Source organism: Vulpes vulpes, chromosome 13, assembly GCF_048418805.1.
Source record: "Vulpes vulpes isolate BD-2025 chromosome 13, VulVul3, whole genome shotgun sequence".
In the NCBI taxonomy this organism is placed as follows: domain Eukaryota; kingdom Metazoa; phylum Chordata; class Mammalia; order Carnivora; family Canidae; genus Vulpes; species Vulpes vulpes.
Window position 1 is genome coordinate 76978698 of NC_132792.1, and position 19891 is coordinate 76998588.

The 19891-nt window shown below is 36.4% G+C and overlaps 1 protein-coding gene and 2 pseudogenes across 11 annotated transcripts in view; 2 read left to right on the forward strand and 1 right to left on the reverse strand.

The window, feature by feature from the left end:
• Positions 1–19891, reverse strand: part of SNTG1 (syntrophin gamma 1) — a 794914-nt gene that overhangs the window by 606985 nt on the left and 168038 nt on the right. The window lies entirely within an intron of this gene.
• Positions 4965–5091, forward strand: LOC112932571 (U4 spliceosomal RNA; annotated as a pseudogene).
• Positions 12552–12869, forward strand: LOC112929234 (ubiquitin-conjugating enzyme E2 variant 1 pseudogene; annotated as a pseudogene).

Below are 19891 nucleotides of genomic sequence, written 5' to 3' on the forward strand. Positions count from 1 at the left end.
ATCAACTAAAGAACTGGCTAAATCAAAATCAGCTATTTTAGAGCTCTGATTTTGACCAAAGCCATATAACTAACTGGGAAGTATTTGTTCATGAAGACTACTTAACTTAAGCTAAGAACAGTGAAAAGTTGTGCTCAAGAGATTGTGGCTGTTTTGCCAAAGGCTGTCCCAGAAGTCCCTTGGTTCTGTTGGCACAGTAGCTAAAACAGGATGGAACAGGCTATGAAAAGCGTACCTTCACATCACTTGGGAAAACTCACTGGATTTGGATGGAGCATTGTTAGTTAAATTGGCAATCCTGTTGGCAACTAAAGAACGGCCAGTGGCTCCATCAGCCAGAGATCCAGGTCATTTTGGGACAAACAACAGACTAGAGGAGTAGCATGGGGTTTAATAGTGTACTTTAGAGATAGCCATTAGGATCTAGGGACTTTATAAGCTGTCAACATATTCCTGATGGATGGGAGTCCGTGTGCATGCACAGCAGAGATGGGGATGTTAACACCCCAGGCACCCCTGGCAAAAGGCCTCTGAACGTTGTGCACAGGTGACATGAACAAGTCCATCAGAAGTAACAGCTAGGGATGCTTTAAGATGACCTGGCATAAAACTCTCCAAAACACACATAGATCCAACAACAAGGATTAGAAAGTTGACTAGTTGCAGGTCTTTTGAGTTTATCCTTTACTTAAGATGAATCTGAAACTATTCAAACAGCAGTTTGGAATAACAGGAATTCACTTAAAAATAAAACAACACAAATTAGGGTAGAGAAATAACCAGGCATACACTATAGGCAAGGGAGGCTTCATAAATATACCCATAAACAAACAAAATGTTTGTTACAAAACAAACAAAATGACAACAATTTTTAGTGAAAAAAGTCAGAATTCAGAGTTGCTCCAGTAAATTACCAAAATACTCATTATTACGCCAAAAAATTAAACATAAATAAAAAAAGAAAAAGGACGAATACGTGGAAGAAAAAAAAAGTCTGCATATATTTCTTCTAATTGTGGAATGTGGAATTCAGCCAAAACATCAAGGCAGCTTTTATAAATATATTCAGAACTGTAGGAAATAATATCTAAAGAATTAAAGCAGAACAACAATAGCTCTGCAAATAGTCTCAATAAACATATGATTTTTTTAAAAATCAATTGGTTATTCTAGAGTTTAAAAAGTATAATGTTTACAATAAATTTTCTAGAAGAGTTTAACAGAAAATTTGAAAAGGGAGAAGAAAGAATCCATGAACTTTATGATAAAGCAAAATGAATTATCCAAACTGAAGAAGGAGAAAGAAGATGAAATAAAAATAAACATAATTTCAGAAACCTGTGAGAATACTGCAAACACAGCAACAAAGGTGAAATAGAAGCACAGGAGGAAAAAAGAAAGAGAAAGTGGAAGAAAAATACATTAAGAAATAGTAATTCAAACTTTCCAAATATTATGAAAAACTTCAATCTACAGATTTAAGAGGCTGAATAAATCCCAAATAAAGACACAAATGTAACATCTAGACATATCAATCAGACCATTGAAAGCCAAAGTAAAAGAGAAAAACTTGGTAGCAGCAAGAAATAAATGATCAATAATATACAGCATGTACAGCATGATTAATGTCTGACATCAGAAAAAATAGCCAAAAAACAGTGTTTTATTATATTTAAAATGATGACAGAAAAGTATTGCCGACTAAGAATGTCATAACCAGTAAAACTCATCTACCAAAATGAAGGCAAAGTATATAGACATTCTTAGGAAGAATCCTGAGGAAACATGTTACTACCAGAACCGACTTACAAAAGATACTAAAATAAATCCTTTAGTCTGAAAGGAAAAAAAGGAAATAGCAATTAAAATTGATAGAAAGAAATTTTAAGATACCTGGAATTGCAATTGTGTGGGTTTTTGCAAAAAAAATATATATATTCTCATTTCTTCTATTGACCTATTTAAAATAATAAGATGATATGAAGTAAAAATTATCACATTATGTTTTGAGGTTCATTAATAAATAGATATAACGTATGTTATTTATATAATGTATGTTATTTATATTATAAAAGAATAAAACGGAAGGAGAATAAGGAAATATAGTAAATTTTGCCTATTTTATCATAATGTAACTATTATGGTTCTGAAGTAGATTATAACAAGTTAATATACCCAATGCAATCCTTAGAACTCAAGAGGACAAGAATGACCCATAGATAAGATTTGGCCAACCACCGGTTTTATAAATAAATTTTTATTGAAAAATAGTCATTCTTCTCCATGAATATATTTGCTGTGCCCACCTCCACACTACAAGAGATAAGCTGATCAGTTGCCATAAAGAACATACCGTCCACAAACTCTCAAGTATCTATTATGTGAGCCTTTACAGAAAGAGGTCTGCCAACCCTTATCATAGACAAACACTAAAAAAAAATCAAAATAATATAGTGAAAATATAAACAGATAAGATAGCATACTAAAAATTCTTAGCACAAAAGGAGATATTAAAGGGGAATAGAGTGTGTGGGTGGTTTAGTCAGTTAAGCATTTGATTCATGATTTTAGCTCAAGTCATGATCTCATGGGTCATGAGATAGAGGAGCACATTGGGCTCTGTGCTCAGCACGGAGTCTGCTCAATATTCTCCCTCTCCCTCTCCCTTCTCTCTCTGTCTTTCTCTCTGTCTCTCTCTCTCCCTACCCTCAAATAAATAAATACAGTTTAAAAAAAAAGGGGGAACAAGAAGCTGAAAAGACACAGATAATTAAAAATAGTAACAAATGGCAAGCAAATAGAATATGGTACCAACATTAAATATGAAACATTGTCAGTTCTGATTAAAAACCAAGATGCAACTATACATTGTCAATAAGAAACACATCTTAAATTCAAGGACATAAACAGATTGAGAATGGAAAAACAGCAAGTGATTCAACATACAAATAGAGAAAGCTCAACTGGTTTTATTAACATCAGACAAAATAAATTTTAAACAAGAAAATTACAAGAGAAAAGAGTCATGTTCCATAATGAAATATTTGTCATTAAACACAAAAAAATTTAAAAATATATAATCATGTATACTTAACAGAGTCCAAAATATAGGAAACAAAAAAAGGACATAATATAGAGGAGAATTAGAAAATTTAACAACCACAATTGAGGTATTCAACTATCCTCTCTGAACAAGATTAAAAAATCAGGATATCCTCTGTATCACTGGCCTTCAGGGAAATACAAATCAAAACCACAATGAGATCCCACCTCACCCCAGTGAGAATGGGGAACATTAACAAGGCAGGAAACCACAAATGTTGGAGAGGATGTGGAGAAAGGGGAACCCTCCTGCACTGTTGGTGGGAATGTGAACTGGTGCAGCCACTCTGGAAAACTGTGTGGAGGTTCCTCAAAGAGTTAAAAAAAGACCTGCCCTATGACCCAGCAATTGCACTGCTGGGGATTTACCCCAAAGATACAGATGCAATGAAACGCCGGGACACCTGCACCCCGATGTTTCTAGCAGCAATGTCCACAGTAGCCAAACTGTGGAAGGAGCCTCGGTGTCCATCGACAGATGATGGATAAAGAAGATGTGGTCTATGTATACAATCGAATATTCCTCAGCCATTAGAAACGACAAATACCCACCATTTGCTTCAACGTGGATGGACCTGGAGGGTATTATGCTGATTGAAGTAAGTCAATTGGAGAAGGACAAACATTATATGGTCTCATTCATTTGGGGAATATAAAATATAGTGAAAGGGATTATGAGGAAAGGAGGAAAATTGAGTGAGGAAAAATTAGAGAGGAAGACAAACGATGAGAGACTCTCCAAAGGACTGCAGAAGGGGAGGAGGGTGGGTGGATGGGGTGACTGGGTGATGGGCACTGAGGAGGGCATTTGATGGGATGAGCACTGAGTATTATACTATATGTTGGCAAATCGAATTTAAATAAAAACACAAAACAATAAAAAAAAATCAGGATATCTACAGAAAACTTGGGAATATCATCAATGCATCTGACCTGGTAGACATTTTTAAATACTCCATCTAACAACTAAATTATAAACATTTTTTAAAAGTATACATGGAATATTCTAATAGCAGATTTTGTGCAAGTCTGGTAATAAAGTGACTTAATAAATGTAAAAAAAGATTAATGTCATGCAAAGAATATTCTATGGCAAAAAAAAAAAAAAGGATTTAAGGGTCCACCACAGAATAAAATTGGGAAACCACAAGTCTAGAAATTAAACAATACAGTTGTGATAATACATGTGTCAAAAATAAATTACAAATTAAACTTCTAAAATATTTTCTCTTGAATGAAAATGAAACAATATATCAAGTTTATGAAATGCAGCTAGGCATTATTTAGAGAAAAATTTATATTTTAAATGCTATATCAAAAAAGCAGAGAAGTAACAAGTTACTAACCAAAGCTTTCATTTTAGGAAACTTTAGGAAAGAACTCAACTAAGACCCAATCAAGCAGACGGTAGGAAATAATAAACTATAGAGTAGAAATTTAAAAAGAAACCAACAAGACAGGGAATCAATGAAACAAAATGATGGTACATTAAAAGGATTAAAAAAAAAAAAAAAGAAAGGCAAATGTAGACTGTCCCTGAAAGTAAGAAAGAGAAAGGAAACATCCCTAACTTATATTGAAAGCAAAAAGTCTGTCAGGGACAATTAAAACAAGTGTATGCCGACAAATTAGACAATGTAGATAAAATAGAAAAATACCTAAAAAGACACCAATTATGCGAACTGACTCATTAAAGTAATAAAGTCATCTATGCAGACCTATTACTTATTATGTTTCTTGCTAGTAAAATATATATAAATAGCAATTAAAATCTTCCCACAAAGAAAATCTTACCCAAGTGGCTTCACTTTGAATTCTATCAAGTATTAAAGATATAACAATAACCTTCAAAATGTCTTTCAAGCTTTGTGCAGTGGCAGTATCATAGCCAATGAAGTTTATCCAAGGCGCGATTATTGCTAATTCAAAATGTCTTTCAGAAAATAGTGGAGAACACTTCTCAACCTATTCTAGATTCCAGGACACTGTGATGTCAAATCAGACTAAAAGATCACAAGAAAGGATTATTATAGAATATCATTCATCTTGAACATAGACACAGAAGTCTTTAACAAAATATTAACAAATCAAATTTAACAACTTATAAAAAATGTATATATCAAAATCAAGTGGAATTCATTTCAAGAATGCAAGATTGATTTAACATCCAAAAATCAATTAATGTAATGATTTAAGTGATAGCGACAAAATGAATGATAAAAACGCAGCTACCTTCATAGCACCAAAGAATTTTACAAAATCCAATTCATGACAAAAACAATTTCAACAAACTAAGATGAAAACATAAGATGAAGGCCATCTTTGAAAAACCTATGATTAACATCAGACTTCATAGTGAAAGAGTGAACATTTTGTCCTTAAATTTAGAGCAAGGTAATAAGACCATCAATTTTCATCATTTATATTCAACATTTTACTTTAGATCTGACCAATGCAATAAGGCCATAAATAAATAATAAAAGAATCCATATTGGATAGGAATGAATAAAACTATCTTTATTTGTAAATAACATGATCCCTTTTGTAGAAAATCCTAAGGAATCCACAATAAAACTAATGCAACAGGTAAAAAAGTTTAGCAAGGTCATAGGTTAAAAGATAAACTTGAGTATAAATTGTGTTTCTATATAATAACATTGGACACTAAAAAATGAAATTTTAAAAATCCATTGGCAATAGCAACCAAAATTATAAAATATCTAGAAATAAAATTAACCAAAACATAAAAAAACGTTTACCCTGAAATCTATAAAGCATTGCTAAGAAATATTAAAGCAGATAAAAATAAACACAGAGCTACTCCATGGTCACGGGATATAACTCTGAATATTGTTAAGAGGGCAACTCTTAGGAAACTAAATTGATTTGAATAATTCTCAAAAAAGAAAAATAATATTCATTATTACTCTGAACAGGTTAGAAGATGGGGCTTTTATTTTAGGAGCATCCTGTATAATAAAATAGGAAATTGTGAAGAAGTAAAATGATCTAATAACTTGAGAGCCAGAACATTTTCCTTTGGATACCCTGCCCTGGATGATAAATGAAACACATGCCATTGAGATGTGGGAAGAATAAACAGTAGATGCAAGGATGATTCTACACAGACGCGCCAAACTGAATACAGATTAATTCTTTCTGTGACTTTTTTTCTCTGTAGCCAAAATATGTGTTCGGATGTTGTTCTGTGCATTTGCAACCTGTCAATCAACACAAGCCGGCATTCCATCAGGGAGCATGTGTAGAAAGTTGAGCCAGAAGCAGAAAAGGTTATCATGTCATTTTGTAAAATTTCTGCACTTGAAAAGTGGTGTCGGTGCTAAAATTCCGAAGTTTGTGTCACTGATAACTAAATTGCCTACTCCATATTTTCTCCTTCAAATCAGCTTTAGCTAGTGATAATTTTGATTCAAATATACTCATGTATTTGCCGTACAAGAAAGTATGGTGCTGCCGATCTCCTGAGTCACCGCCACTTCAAAATTGTGAATATAGACTACACTATAAATAACAGAGCCGTATAATCTGTAGTGATGAATTTGGACATATCACTGAAATTTCCAGGCAAAATGTGGAACACAAAGCCTTCTTTCTCCTTGACGTTTATAGAAAATAGGAGATTAAAGAGATAAACTGAAGATTTATGAGAATTTTATACCGTTAGAGACATTTCAAGCCTGGCCTGGAAAAGACCATGATGGGACAAAACAAAGGCAGAGTAACTCTGAGGCCAAGCCAAAGATGCATGGGTTTGAGTGAACATGCCCCTCCTCAGGTCAGGAGAAAAGGCACTGAAACATAGGTAATTTTTTTAAAAATATTTTTTTTATTTATTTATTCATGAGAGAGACACAGAGAGAAAGAGAGGCAGAGACACCAGCAGAGAGAGAAGCAGGCCCCATGCAGGGAGCCTGATGTGGGACTTGATCCTGGGATTCCAGGATCACGCCCTGGGCCAAAGGCAGGCGCTAAACCACTGAGCCACCCAGGGATCCCCGAAACATAGGTAATTATCCATGGGCCTTGAAAGCTAAATTAATTATTTCTGCTAAGTTTTGGGCTTGCATGGTACTCATTACACTTTTTCATACCTCTGATTTCTCTCTTTGAGAATGCAGATGCCTATCCTACGCCTCTCCCACCATTCCATTTTGGAAGCAAGTGGATTGTCCAGTTTTATAGGTTCACTGATGCTAGGGTGTAAAGATAAATTATATCCCAGGTTTCTCTCATAACTGATTTAGATGATTTAGAAGACAGTATTTGGGACTTTTTGAGTTGATTATATCTAGGTAAGGTTTTAGACCTAGAGTTGATGCTGGATTTGGCTAATGCTTTTGGGGGGTTGTGATGGGAAAATGTATTTTGCACCTGGGAAAAAATATGAATTTTTTTAGGGAATCAGAAGGTAGACTGCTATGGGTTGAATTCTGTCCTCCCAAATGTCCTGACCCCAACTAACTGTGAATGTGACCTTATTTGGAAATAGGATTTCACAGATGTAATCCAATTAGAACGTCATTAGATGTGCCCTAATACAATATGACTGGTATCTTTTAAGAAGAAAAAAATACCATGAGAAGACTGGGACATTCAATGGAACACCAAGTAATGATAGCTTTACCTACTGCAGTGATATAGCTGAAAAACAGAATAGGCCAAGGATCTCTGGTCACCACCAGAAGCTGGGAAAAGGCAATGAAAAATTCTACTCAATCTCAGGAATATGGCCTTGCTGATACCTTGATTTTAGACTTTCTAGCCTCTAAAACTGAGAAAATAAATTCCTATTGTTTCAGGACACAATTTGTTGTACCTTTTTACAGCAATTCTGTGAAACTATACAAGCAGTTAACTCATAAAAAGGGAAGATCCCTGGGCTGCTGTTTTCATGTTTCTTGTCAAAAAGACTGAGCCTGAAGAAATTATTAACTGTCTGAGGCACAGTTTAGAATTCTGTACCTTTCCTTAGTCTCTTACCCTACATGTACTATAACTTGTTAAAATATATTTATTGAGTGCCTATATGCTCAGCATCATGTTAGGTAATTCATATACATTCTCACTTAATAATCAACCATTCTTGGCAGTAATTACTACTATTTCCTCTATCACAATGGAAGATCATCAAAGTTCTATTACTCGACCAAAAGAAAAGATCCACGTCAGTCTGAATTTATAGCTCGAGCTCTTTTTTTTTTTAATTAATTTTTATTGGTGTTCAATTTACCAACATACAGAAAAACACCCAGTGCTCATCCCGTCAAGTGTCCACCTCAGTGCCCGTCACCCATTCACCCCCACCCCCCGCCCTCCTCCCCTTCCACCACCCTTAGTTCGTTTTCCCGAGTTAGGAGTCTTTATATTCTGTCTCCCTTCCTGATATTTCCCAACATTTCTTTTCCCTTCCTTTATATTCCCTTTCACTATTATTTATATTCCCCAAATGAATGAGAACATACACTGTTTGTCCTTCTCCGATTGACTTACTTCACTCAGCATAATACCCTCCAGTTCCATCCACGTTGAAGCAAATGGTGGGTATTTGTCATTTCTAATGGCTGAGGAATATCCCATTGTATACAGAGACCACAGCTTCTTTATCCATCATCTTTCGATGGACACCGAGGCTCCTTCCACAGTTTGGCTATTGTGGACATTGCTGCTAGAAACATCGGGGTGCAGGTGTCCCGGCGTTTCATTGCATCTGAATCTTTGGGGTAAATCCCCAACAGTGCAATTACTGGGTCGTAGGGCAGGTCTATTTTTAACTCTGAGGAACCTCCACACAGTTTTCCAGAGTGGCTGCACCAGTTCACATTCCCACCAACAGTGTAAGAGGGTTCCCCTTTCTCCACATCCTCTCCAACATTTGTGGTTTCCTGCCTTGTTAATTTTCCCCATTCTCACTGGGGTGAGGTGGGATCTCATTTTGGTTTTGATTTGTATTTCCCTGATGGCCAGTGATGCAGAGCATTTTCTCATGTGCATGTTGGCCATGTCTATGTCTTCCTCTGTGAGATTTCTCTTCATGTCTTTTGCCCATTTCATGTAGCTCGAGCTCTTAACTACAATGCTAAACTGTAATTTTCTGTTTAATTTTCAGATATATGACTTTTTAAAATACGCCAACTTTCAAAAATGTATCCAAGAGTGAATTCATGCAAATAAAACTAAGGGGTCAAACTTGCTATACTTTTTCATAGTTTAAGTCTCTAGGACTTATATAAATTTAAGCAAGGACATAATATCATTTTTAAAAATTTATGTATTTTTAATTACTAAAAAATTTTAATGAAATATTCTCAGAAATGTGATAAATATACAATACATATGGTACTTATAAGTCTTTTTTTGTAATTTTAATTCCAGTGTAGGTAACATACAGGGTTATACTATTTTCAGGTGTAGAATGCAGTGATTTAACAAGTTGATACATTACTCTGTGTTCACCATAAAAAACCTTCACCCTTTACCTATTTCTCCCATCCTTGCATCTACCTCCCCTCTGGTAACCATCAATTTGTTCTCTATAGTTAAGAGAAGTGTCCATTGATAGATGAATGGATAAAGAAGATGTGGTACACACACACACACACACACACACACACACTGGAATATTATTTGGCAATAATATCATTATAATGGAATAAAACAAATGGATCTGCTTTTATCATTTTTTAAATTTTATCACCGACATTTATCTCTACTAGAAGACAGAAAATTTATTAAGTGAAACTTTACCCTATGTTTCTGAATAATTCCTTAGTTTTATTAGTACCTGAACGTTCTCTTTAATTCAGTTTATTATCTCTGAAATGATGTTTGTGAATATGTGGTAGATAAAACGTATCAACAGATTCTTCCACGTTGTTCCCTCAAGAGTTGGGATATAGCTACCCTCCATTTGAATCTGGGCAATCTCTGTGACTACTTTGGCCACCAGAATAAAGAACAAGTGCATTGTACCCATTTCTGTGCCCACACCTTAAAACACTGATAGTTTCCACTGCTTGTCTCTCTCCCTTGGATTCCTGAGGTTTGATGTAAGAACAATGGCCCAGGTAATGACCTATATGTGAAGTCTAGTCTTTATAAAGAGGGTGAGACAAGAAGTTTAGCTTTAAGCTATTCCTACCATGGTACCAAGCATGTGAATAAAGTCTTCTTTGACTCTGTAGCCCAGCCCAGTCACCAACTGAACACATCGTGATCACAAATGCTAACAGGCCAGGCAAGATTACCCAGTCAAGCTTTGCCTGAATTCTTGAACCACACTATCATTGGATATAATAAAATGGTGGTTGTTTTGTTTATTATTTTCTTAAAGGTTATTTATTTATTTATATGAGAGAGAGAAAGAGCATATGAGTGGTAGCAGGGGAGCAAAGGGAGACGGAGAAGCAGGCTCCCCTGATTACTTGGGGCTCGATCCCAGAACTCTGAGGTCATGCATGACCTGAGCCAAAGTCAGACACTTAACCAACTGAACCACCCAGGTGCTCCATGATGGTTGTTTTAAAGCACTAGATTTGAAAGGTAGTTTGTTACCTAGCAAGAGATAACCTGAGGTTACTCAAATATAGCTTTCAGGATAGAGTTAAAGCCATTTTCATTTTTTTTTTTTTTTGGTTTCTATCCTAAATCTCTAACATGGAGGCCCTGTCCAGTCTGCTAATGAGACTTGTCATTTGGCCCGATCAGCAAGTAATTTGTATGTACATGACTGTGTATGTTATCTGATATAACAGTTTTATTCATAATAGGAAAAATATACAGATTTAATTTATAGTTACATCTGCTTACAAGACAGTGGCAAAACACTTTTTGTTTTTGGCGCATGATAGATTTCCAATCTGGTTTCCAAAATTTAAAAATAGTTGGTAAAAGAAAAGAAAAGCTATTTTTCTTTTTCAAATGATGGGAGCAATAGCTAAATTAGAACTATTCTTCCTCCTCTTGACTTCCAAAAAGAAAAAGCACAAGTATTTCCATAAATAGTTTAAAATTTTCCTCATATTTGAGTAAAAAAAAAAAAATCTGTTTCTGACATTCATCAATAAATGTTTTGTTTTGTTTTTTAGATTTTATCAGAGTTAATTACTTATAACACCTTATTAACTATTGTGATGATCATACTTCTACTATCATGATATCCATTAACTCTTTATTATTTTACCACAAATTTAGTGAATGTTTTCAGTTTGGGGTATTTCCCTGGGGATACAAACTCCACAACGATCCCACAAATGATCACAGGAGAAGAGACTGACAAGTTAGGAAGCACCTGCTGCCCAGCCCGATGCGCTCCAAAGTAAGCATCTGCCTCGGGCAGGGATGGGAGGGCTGTGGATGGGCAGCCTCGGATCATACCTGTTGAAGGAGGTTGACCACATCCTACCTTTGAAAGGAAAGTCTAAAGGGGTCAGAACAAGGGAATGTAGGAGATGACACATGTTCTCCTCAACCAAACTTTCCTCAGGTTCTTAGTAGACTCTGAGCCCTTTCTTAACTAGGACCAACTCTGGGCTTCCGACCTCTAATCCTATTAGAGGTCAGTTTTAACAAAAACTCTGCTAAGTCAGTGTGGAAAGAACCTTCACCCTTGAAATCTGTTCATTCTGGATATCTGACCAAATTCCTCTGCCACACCATCCCCCAGGAGGATCTGGTCACTCCAGCCTGCCTTCAGCAAGAAGCCTGTCAGGTAGTGGTAGCCAGAAATCCCCTTTGGCCTTTAATACTTCCTCTTAGTAATTTTCCATCCACTGGGATACATTGCTCCTTGAACATACATCCCACTTTTCCACGTTGTATTCAGAATTGGGCCCAGTTCTATACTGAGGTCTCTTTTGCAGGAGATCCTGAGTAATATCTGTTTTATTAACTTTATCTACTGTCCAGCGATGGTTTTCTTTGACAGTTGTGGTGCCCATGAATTGTTTAGAATCAGATCCAGGGATCTCTTGCCCAGGATCCCAAATGGGCACCTTTCTAAAAGTCTGTTTTCACTCTTGGCTGACTGATACGGGCTTTGCTGATGAGTCTCACTCCTGAGCCAGGGCTCTGGATGGTAATCCATTTAAACACAGTGGAACATTCTTAAAATAATCTGATCTTTAAGAATCTCAGTGTAACGTACAAGCAGCACTGGAGGCCCAGATTAACAGAGGCTGGGGTAACCCTAAACTTCTGTTGGTAAGTGGCTCAGAAGTTCGGTTGGAGCCCCCAGTTCCTCTGTTCATAAGCACAAGGGCACCATTACTTAAGAAAAAGAGCCTCTTGGAGCGACAGCAACAGAAGGTAGCAGCCACCATGGGCTCGGAAGTAAAAGTCCCTCACAATTTTCGACTGTTGGAAGAACTGGAAGAAGGCCAGAAAGGAGTAGGAGAAGGCACAGTTAGCTGGGGTCTAGAAGATGATGAAGACATGACACTTAAAAGATAGACAGGGATGATAATTGGGCCTCCAAGAACAATTTATGAAAACCGAATATCCAGCCTTAAAATAGAATGTGGACCTAAATGCTCAGAAGCACCCCCCTTTGTAAGATTTGTAACAAAAATTAATATGAATGGACTTAATAGTTCTAATGGAGTGGTGGACCCAAGAGCCATATCAGTGCTGGCAAAATGGCAGAATTCATATAGCATCAAAGTTATCCTCAAGAGCTCCGGGACCTAACGATGTCTAAAGAAAACATGAAACCCCCTCAGCCACCCAAAGGACAGAGTTACAGCAATTAGTCAAAAAAAAAAGAAACCACAGGCCCTCCCCTCCTCCCCCCATTCGATTTCCGCAGTCATTTTCCACAGTAGTACATTTTCTAGACACGTCTTGTAGGCCTCAAAAGTACTGGAAAGGAAGCTTCCATTCAAAGGCAATTTATCTTAAGATACTGTAAACAATACTAATTTTTTGTCCATTTGAAATACATAAGTTGTGCTATAACAAATCATCCTGTCAAGTGTAATGACTGTCCACATAGTTGAACTTCTGGGACCAAGAAAGTATATTTAAATTGATTCCCATAATAACCGGCGGGGGGCGGGGGGGCACATCTAACTCAACTGTGAAAAGACACATCCCACAATCACCTTGCTGCTGATTCCAGGCCTGGGGTCTCTGCCTTCTCCTCTTCTCCTCCTGCTGGCTACCTTCCTCCCTCCCTCCACCCAACCTTCCATCCCTGCAGCAGTCCTCCAGCTTGGGGGTGGCTTTGTAGAATAGGCGTGAAGGTTTCAGGTCGCTGCCTGTGGGACTACTGCTGGGTGTGCAGGGGTGCTCCAGCTGCACCCCCGGTTTCTTTTTTTTTTTGAGTCTTAATTGATGTCCTCCTCCCTCCAAGCCATCATCCTTTCTCCACTTCCCATGACTACCTTCAGCCAAAGCATAGATTGTAATGCCCTCTGCTCCCCTCTGAAATTGGCCTTTGGTGAGCAATTCAGGGCTTTCCCCATATTTTCTCCCCCACCTCAATCGAGGGGTGCTGCTTTTTCCTTCCTCCTCAAGTCCCTTTTTGCACCATCACCTCCTAATGCTTCCTTGCTTTGGCCAGAAGCCATCAGGTAAGGCTGGAAAGAGTCTCTGACTTCCCTTGTTTAGTTTGGAACCACATTAACTCACTCTCCACCAGCCTAGGAGTGCATATTGGGTCTTCAGCCCTGCCACCCTCTGCTGTCATCGTCAGCTGATGCCATTTTTTAGCTCAGGTTTTGATAAAGTGAAAAGAAGAGTCACCAGGGGTACTCAGACCTGCCAGCTCTCAAAGTGCTTGGTGATAAACTTGGAGAAAGGCCACAGAAGACACTTGTAAGCACACACGATCCCTCTGAATGAATTGTTTTCTTTTCCTGTAATTGCTTTTGCTTTTAACTATTGAAGAAGTTTTAAACAGGGTTCTCATGTGGTCATCTTACAATCCATTTGGGTCTAGTTTGGAATCTGACAACTGGAACAAAAAGAACCTTGGATTCGGTGCATACTTTGGTTTTGGTGCTGCTGCGTCTCATGGTCCTCAGCAGGGATGGAGAAAGAACTCAGTGTGCACAGCAGGTCCCCGAAATTGGCGGGCTTGACTTCCTGGCAAATTGCTGCATTTTTCCACTTTTCTGTTCAGGACCACTAAATGCTGAGATGTGGATGCATACTGAAATAAAAGTGATTCATTGTGAAAAAAAGAAAAGAATAAAGAAAGAAAAGAAAAGAAAAGAAAAGAAGAAAAGAAAAGAAAAGAAAAAAGAAAAGAAAAGAAAAGAAAAGAAAGAAAAGAAAAGAAAAGAAAAGAAAAAAAGAAAAGAAAAGAAAAGAAAAAAGAAAAGAAAAGAAAAGAAAGAAAAGAAAAAAAAGAAAAGAAAGAAAAGAAAAGAAAAGAAAGAAAAGAAAAGAAAAGAAAAAGAAGAAAAGAAAGAAAAGAAAAAAAGAAAAGAAAAGAAAAGAAAGAAAAGAAAAAAAGAAAAGAAAAGAAAAGAAAAAAGAAAAGGAGCCCCTTGGCTGACTGAACCCATCTCTTGAACCTCTGCTGTTTCTTTTCTGATCAGCACATTTTTCCTAAGGATGGTATGGAGTGTAAGTAGCCTCTTTGGGAAACCTAAAATTTCCTTAAAATGGCTCCTCTAAAGTCTCTCCCTTCCCCCACATCTGCTCCCTCTTCCTTCTTTATCCACCTTACTCTTCCCTTTAGCACCCTTGAATTCTTTGATGAGGTCCCCGTTCAACCCCCATCCTGTATCCTTCATCCATGCTCTCAGCCACGCAGATCCCTCCAGCCCCCTGAATCTGCTCCCCTCATCAGGATCTCTCCAGGGGCCTGGAGACCCCCAGAAGCAACCCCCTACTCTGAAAGGAGGAGGAAAGGTGAATTAGAAGTAGACTGGACAGTTTGTCCACTCAGATGAGGCCTGGAGACAACCAGACAGCTGCTGGATGTGCCCTCCACCTCTCACCTAAAAATGCACAGTCCAGAGCCTCCGTGAGGCTGGCTCACAGCCAAAGAAAGTCTTACAAGTCTCTTCTACAGAGGTGCCTGGGTGGCTCAGTGGTTAAGCATCTGCCTTTACCTCAGGTCATGATCTCAGGGTCCTGGGATGGAGCCCTGTATCCCGCCCCCTGATTAGTGGGAAGTCTGCTTCTCCCTCTCCTTCTGCCATTCCCCACCTTGTGTGCTTGCGCACTCTGTCTCTGTCAAATAAATAAAAATGAAATCTTAAAAAAAAAAAGCCTCCTCTACAGATATTGGTAAAAAAAAGCTTTAGCTCTCACATTGAAGAGATAATCTCAGTTTGTTCCATTTGCCAAAAGTTGAGATAAACTACATAAAGTGCAGCAAAGATAAGAGTATATCACTAGGTTACCTGACTCATGGCTCAAATTTTAGAATAAAAGCTGTAAGAATACCATTTGCATCTATCATTATGTTCATGGGCATCGAATATGTATGTTATATATACCTGATAGATTCTTACCTCTGGGCAATATTACCAAAGTGTTTTACAAAATGAGTTAAAGGAGTTCTATTCAAACTGGCTTAGAGATAAATGAGCACTTACATAAATTAATTATTCCTAAGATTCCAAAAGTATAGAAATTAACCCAAATGCTTTCCAAGTTCACATAACTTTGGAAACCTTGAGTGAGTAATATTAGGTTCATAGTTACTTCAATAAAAATAGCTGTATCTCCTGAGTTAGCATTAAGTACAATATAAGCATATATCTTTAATCTATTTGGGTTTACTAGCAAAATAAACTTATTTGTAAATGTCTACTAGATGTTTAATATTATGAAAAGTATAAATTCAACTTATGAAGAAAAAAATAATATAGAGTAAAAAATGAATTGCTTGATATGTTACTTTATTCATATGAGATAGCAATAAGACAAAAGTCCATGTATTTAACTTTTAGGTTTTTGTATTTGTGACACTAATATACATATGCTGTAAAAATAGTTAGCTGGGAAATAGCTTGAGATGATGGCTAAGTCTGCTTAATATTATACTTAACAAAAAATACTACATGCAAAAAAATAGCCAGTTTCCAAAGTGCTTTGGTAACATGAACCCTTAGACCTAGGCTAAATTAGGTTAGGTAACATTCAGTTAGAACCTAGCTCATTGCAAAGTAAGATAAACTCTTACAGCACCGATTATTGAACATAAGTTTAAATTAAATGCTTTTGGCATATTATCTTTATACCATAAAGAGAAGTTAAATATATTGAGGCCCGTTAATAAACATGTTTTTTTTGCTGCATTGAAAACTATACTATAAAGAACAATAAACTTCTAAATGTGAAATGGTATCAAATTCGCTAGTATGCTACAGAATGCTGATATGTTGTAGACAGTTCAGAACTCCCAATTTTCTGTGGAAAAGTTTACTAATGGTTAGAAAGCATGACCAATATGTGAAGATAAAACTACCAAAAATAGTAAGGGAAACAATTTTGCATGAAAACTATGCAAGGAAAATAAGCGGTATTTGAAGGATATATTTTCATTAAGGGGAAAAGAGTCAATTTGTCCTAAAGTTAGCTTGACTGGGTATTTCAGAATGAGACAGAGGAAAATAAAGAAAAAAATACTAACTAAACAAATTTATAGAAAGTTTGAAGAAAAAAAAATATGTGTGGTCAATCTGGCTAAGATCTGAATGGATTTTCATAAGCTTAATTTTTCTATATTCAATATCAAAGTACACTAGTTCAAAACACGAATTTGCTTTTTTTATTCAGTTAAAATGACAGAATTTTCTTGGATTACTGGCCTGCTCTTTATAACAATTTGTAAAATATTTTTACCTTTTGAGTAACCTCCATAGAACATGAAGATTATGTTTTTATAAGACTACTTTCTTATCCTTTATGTTAACCTTTTCCACATCTTCCATTACTTAAAATAGTAATCACTTTCACTTTTAAAGAGGTAAGATTTTTTACATTTAACAGACTTGTCTTCCCAAAATCAAATCCTAAATAAAATCATATTCTTAAACTAACATTGACGTCATCTAGAGGGTTCCTGGAAAATCTCAAAAGATTTATTCTTTCACCTTGTGAAAAGAGATATGTTAAAAATAATTTGGTTTATTTGATATGTTGAATGACATGATAGATACTGTCAAATAAGAAAAGATGTTTTAACATTTACCAGGTTGAATTAATATAGATAAATATTATTAATATCCATATTCTAGAAATTGTGTGAAGTTCATTGAATTCTTCAGTATCCTTACTATTCATGGTATGTCTTGGTATAATGTTATCAGTTATAAATTCAGTTATTATTTAAAATGTTGTATATCACAAAAATAACTACATTTTTTTGTCAAATGCACTCTCATCAAATCTTTAATCATGGCCATTTTAAGCCTTTTGTCATTCACACTTGTTATTTTACTTTGATGTTTTCCTAAAAGCTCTTGTCATCTGCTATAGGCCACAATGCTTTGTGATAGTGTTGCCTAAATAACTCTGAGTCTATACCACTGGACTGAGTTAGAATTTCCAGAATTCTAGTGGAAAAACTGACAGATTCAAGAAACTAATAACCTAAGATCAAGAACAACAAGAATTAACTACATAGGGACTGAATGAAGTGATAAAGGAGGACTATGGTTTTACTTGGTACATTGATGGTACTTTAATGACATAGTATCTGGATGTAAAAAACTTCCTTCCCCTTTTCTCTTCACTATAAATAATTTATAGCAATGTTATAGATCATACCATTATAAACAAAAAGGAAACATATTTTCTCCCTTCATACTCTGCCAAAATTTGGAAATTTTTATTGAGTATTCTTATTTTCATGATAACATAACTATTTGCCCAAATTAAATGAGAATTGGTTTTCTGGGTTACACAACATAATTTGAAACATTGGTTGTATAACTCAGGCTTTGATGGGGGTGTCATATTTGAGAACAACATGCATAAATCAGTTTCAGGAACTAGGTTGACTTTATGGAACTAATGCTTACAAAGCCCTTTTAGAAAAACTAGATTGATACCTGGTCTAAAGGATTTCCAGCCTTGGAGGTAAGTGAGGAAAGTCATTTCCTGGCAGGCCCAGGAAGGGGTATTTTGGGGACCTAGAGGAGAAAAGAATTCACTTAAATCAATAGGTATGAAAAGTGAAGTCTGGTGGTGATTCTTGGCTTGGCTTCCTAGACTCTAGGGACTTCTTAGGGTCTAATACGACATTTCTTTTGAAAAGCTCCTGCAAAGCAGAGTGAATAAAGGCCTATGTGGTCAGTTAACAGTCTTGCTGCACTTATGTAAATAATTAGGACAAATCTAGGAGACCAGATTTGTTTTGTAAATAGAATCAAAAGGAGGACACTGTAGAGAGAAATTTTATGTTTGAATGGAAAAACCATAGTGAATCTTGGTGAGTTCTAAATTTTCTAGCTTCCTCCAATATGCGGCTACAACCCTCAAATTAGTGCTTGCAAATTTTCTTTTCCACCTTATTTACCTGGTGTAACTGAGAACTAAAACCTGACTTCCCAGATTTTTACTGAGACTGTCTAAGAATTCTATGAGCTGAAGCTGGAAGTTTCCACGCTTTACTCCAGTAACCATGACTCCTACTGATGCATATACCATCAACAGAGATTTTCAGATTTCAAACCAGATAATCTGTCCACTTGTCAGCGCTGTCCTCACTCCACCATCAGACGATACTTCCAACCCAGCATCTATAAATCTTTCTGGCTGCCTACTCTCTCGGCTCAGGAACTGGGTTTTCAAACACTAATCTTTTTTTTTTTTCTTTCTTTTATCTCCATAGAAATTCCCCTCATTAAATGCTTGACTGCTCACAAACATCCTCTATCACCAAGTCCCAACAGTTCTGCTAGCCCTTAATGAACAAAAAGCAAGTGAACGAGAATACTGACATAATTTTTTCAAGTGAAAGGAGAACATTTCTTCTTCCTTTGAACAGGAGTAACTGCCAAAGATACCCACCTTGACCAAATTTTATTCAGGTTCTTATGAGCTCTCGTAAGTCCACAGCTGGGCATCTATCTCTGTCCTATAGAGCCATGTCACAGAAGAATTCTGCTAAGTCAATTTAGAGAAAAACCTTACCCTCAATATCTGATCACCCTCGATAGCTGATCAAATTCCTCATCTCTTCAGGTGATGTCTGGTTACTTTAGCCTGCTGTCACCAAGGGCCCTGTCGCGTCTGGAGCCAAAATCCCCCTAGTAATTTTCCATTCACTCTGCTCCTTGGCTATAAACCCCCAGTTGTCCATGTTGTATTTGGAATTCAGCCCAGCTCTATACCGAGATCTCCTTTCCCTTACTGCAATATTCATGACTATAATCTACTTTTACCACTTTAACAACTGTCCACCTCTAGTTTCTCCTTAACAGGGAATGTGCACTAAGCAGAAAAAAGAATGAGCATCAGGGAGGAGCTAAAGCATAGGAAATCATATCAGGGATCCATTGTGAGGATTGCAGGAAGAAGTCAGGTAGAGGGGGAATGCAGCAAAGATTTGAAAGGAAAAGATTTTCTGATTATGAAACTATTTTGTCACTGAAAATAAAGCAAAAAAAGGAAATTCACTCCCAATCCCACTATGCAGAGATAACCACTAGTATCACATTAAAAGTACTTATTTTCAGCAGAGTTTCAAAATACAGTTTTTAGTAATGAATAGTATATAGTATATAGCATTTTTATCTTTTCATTTTTTTAGATTTTTTTTTTTAAATTTGAGACAGAGAAAGTACGTGAGTGGGGGGAGGAGTAG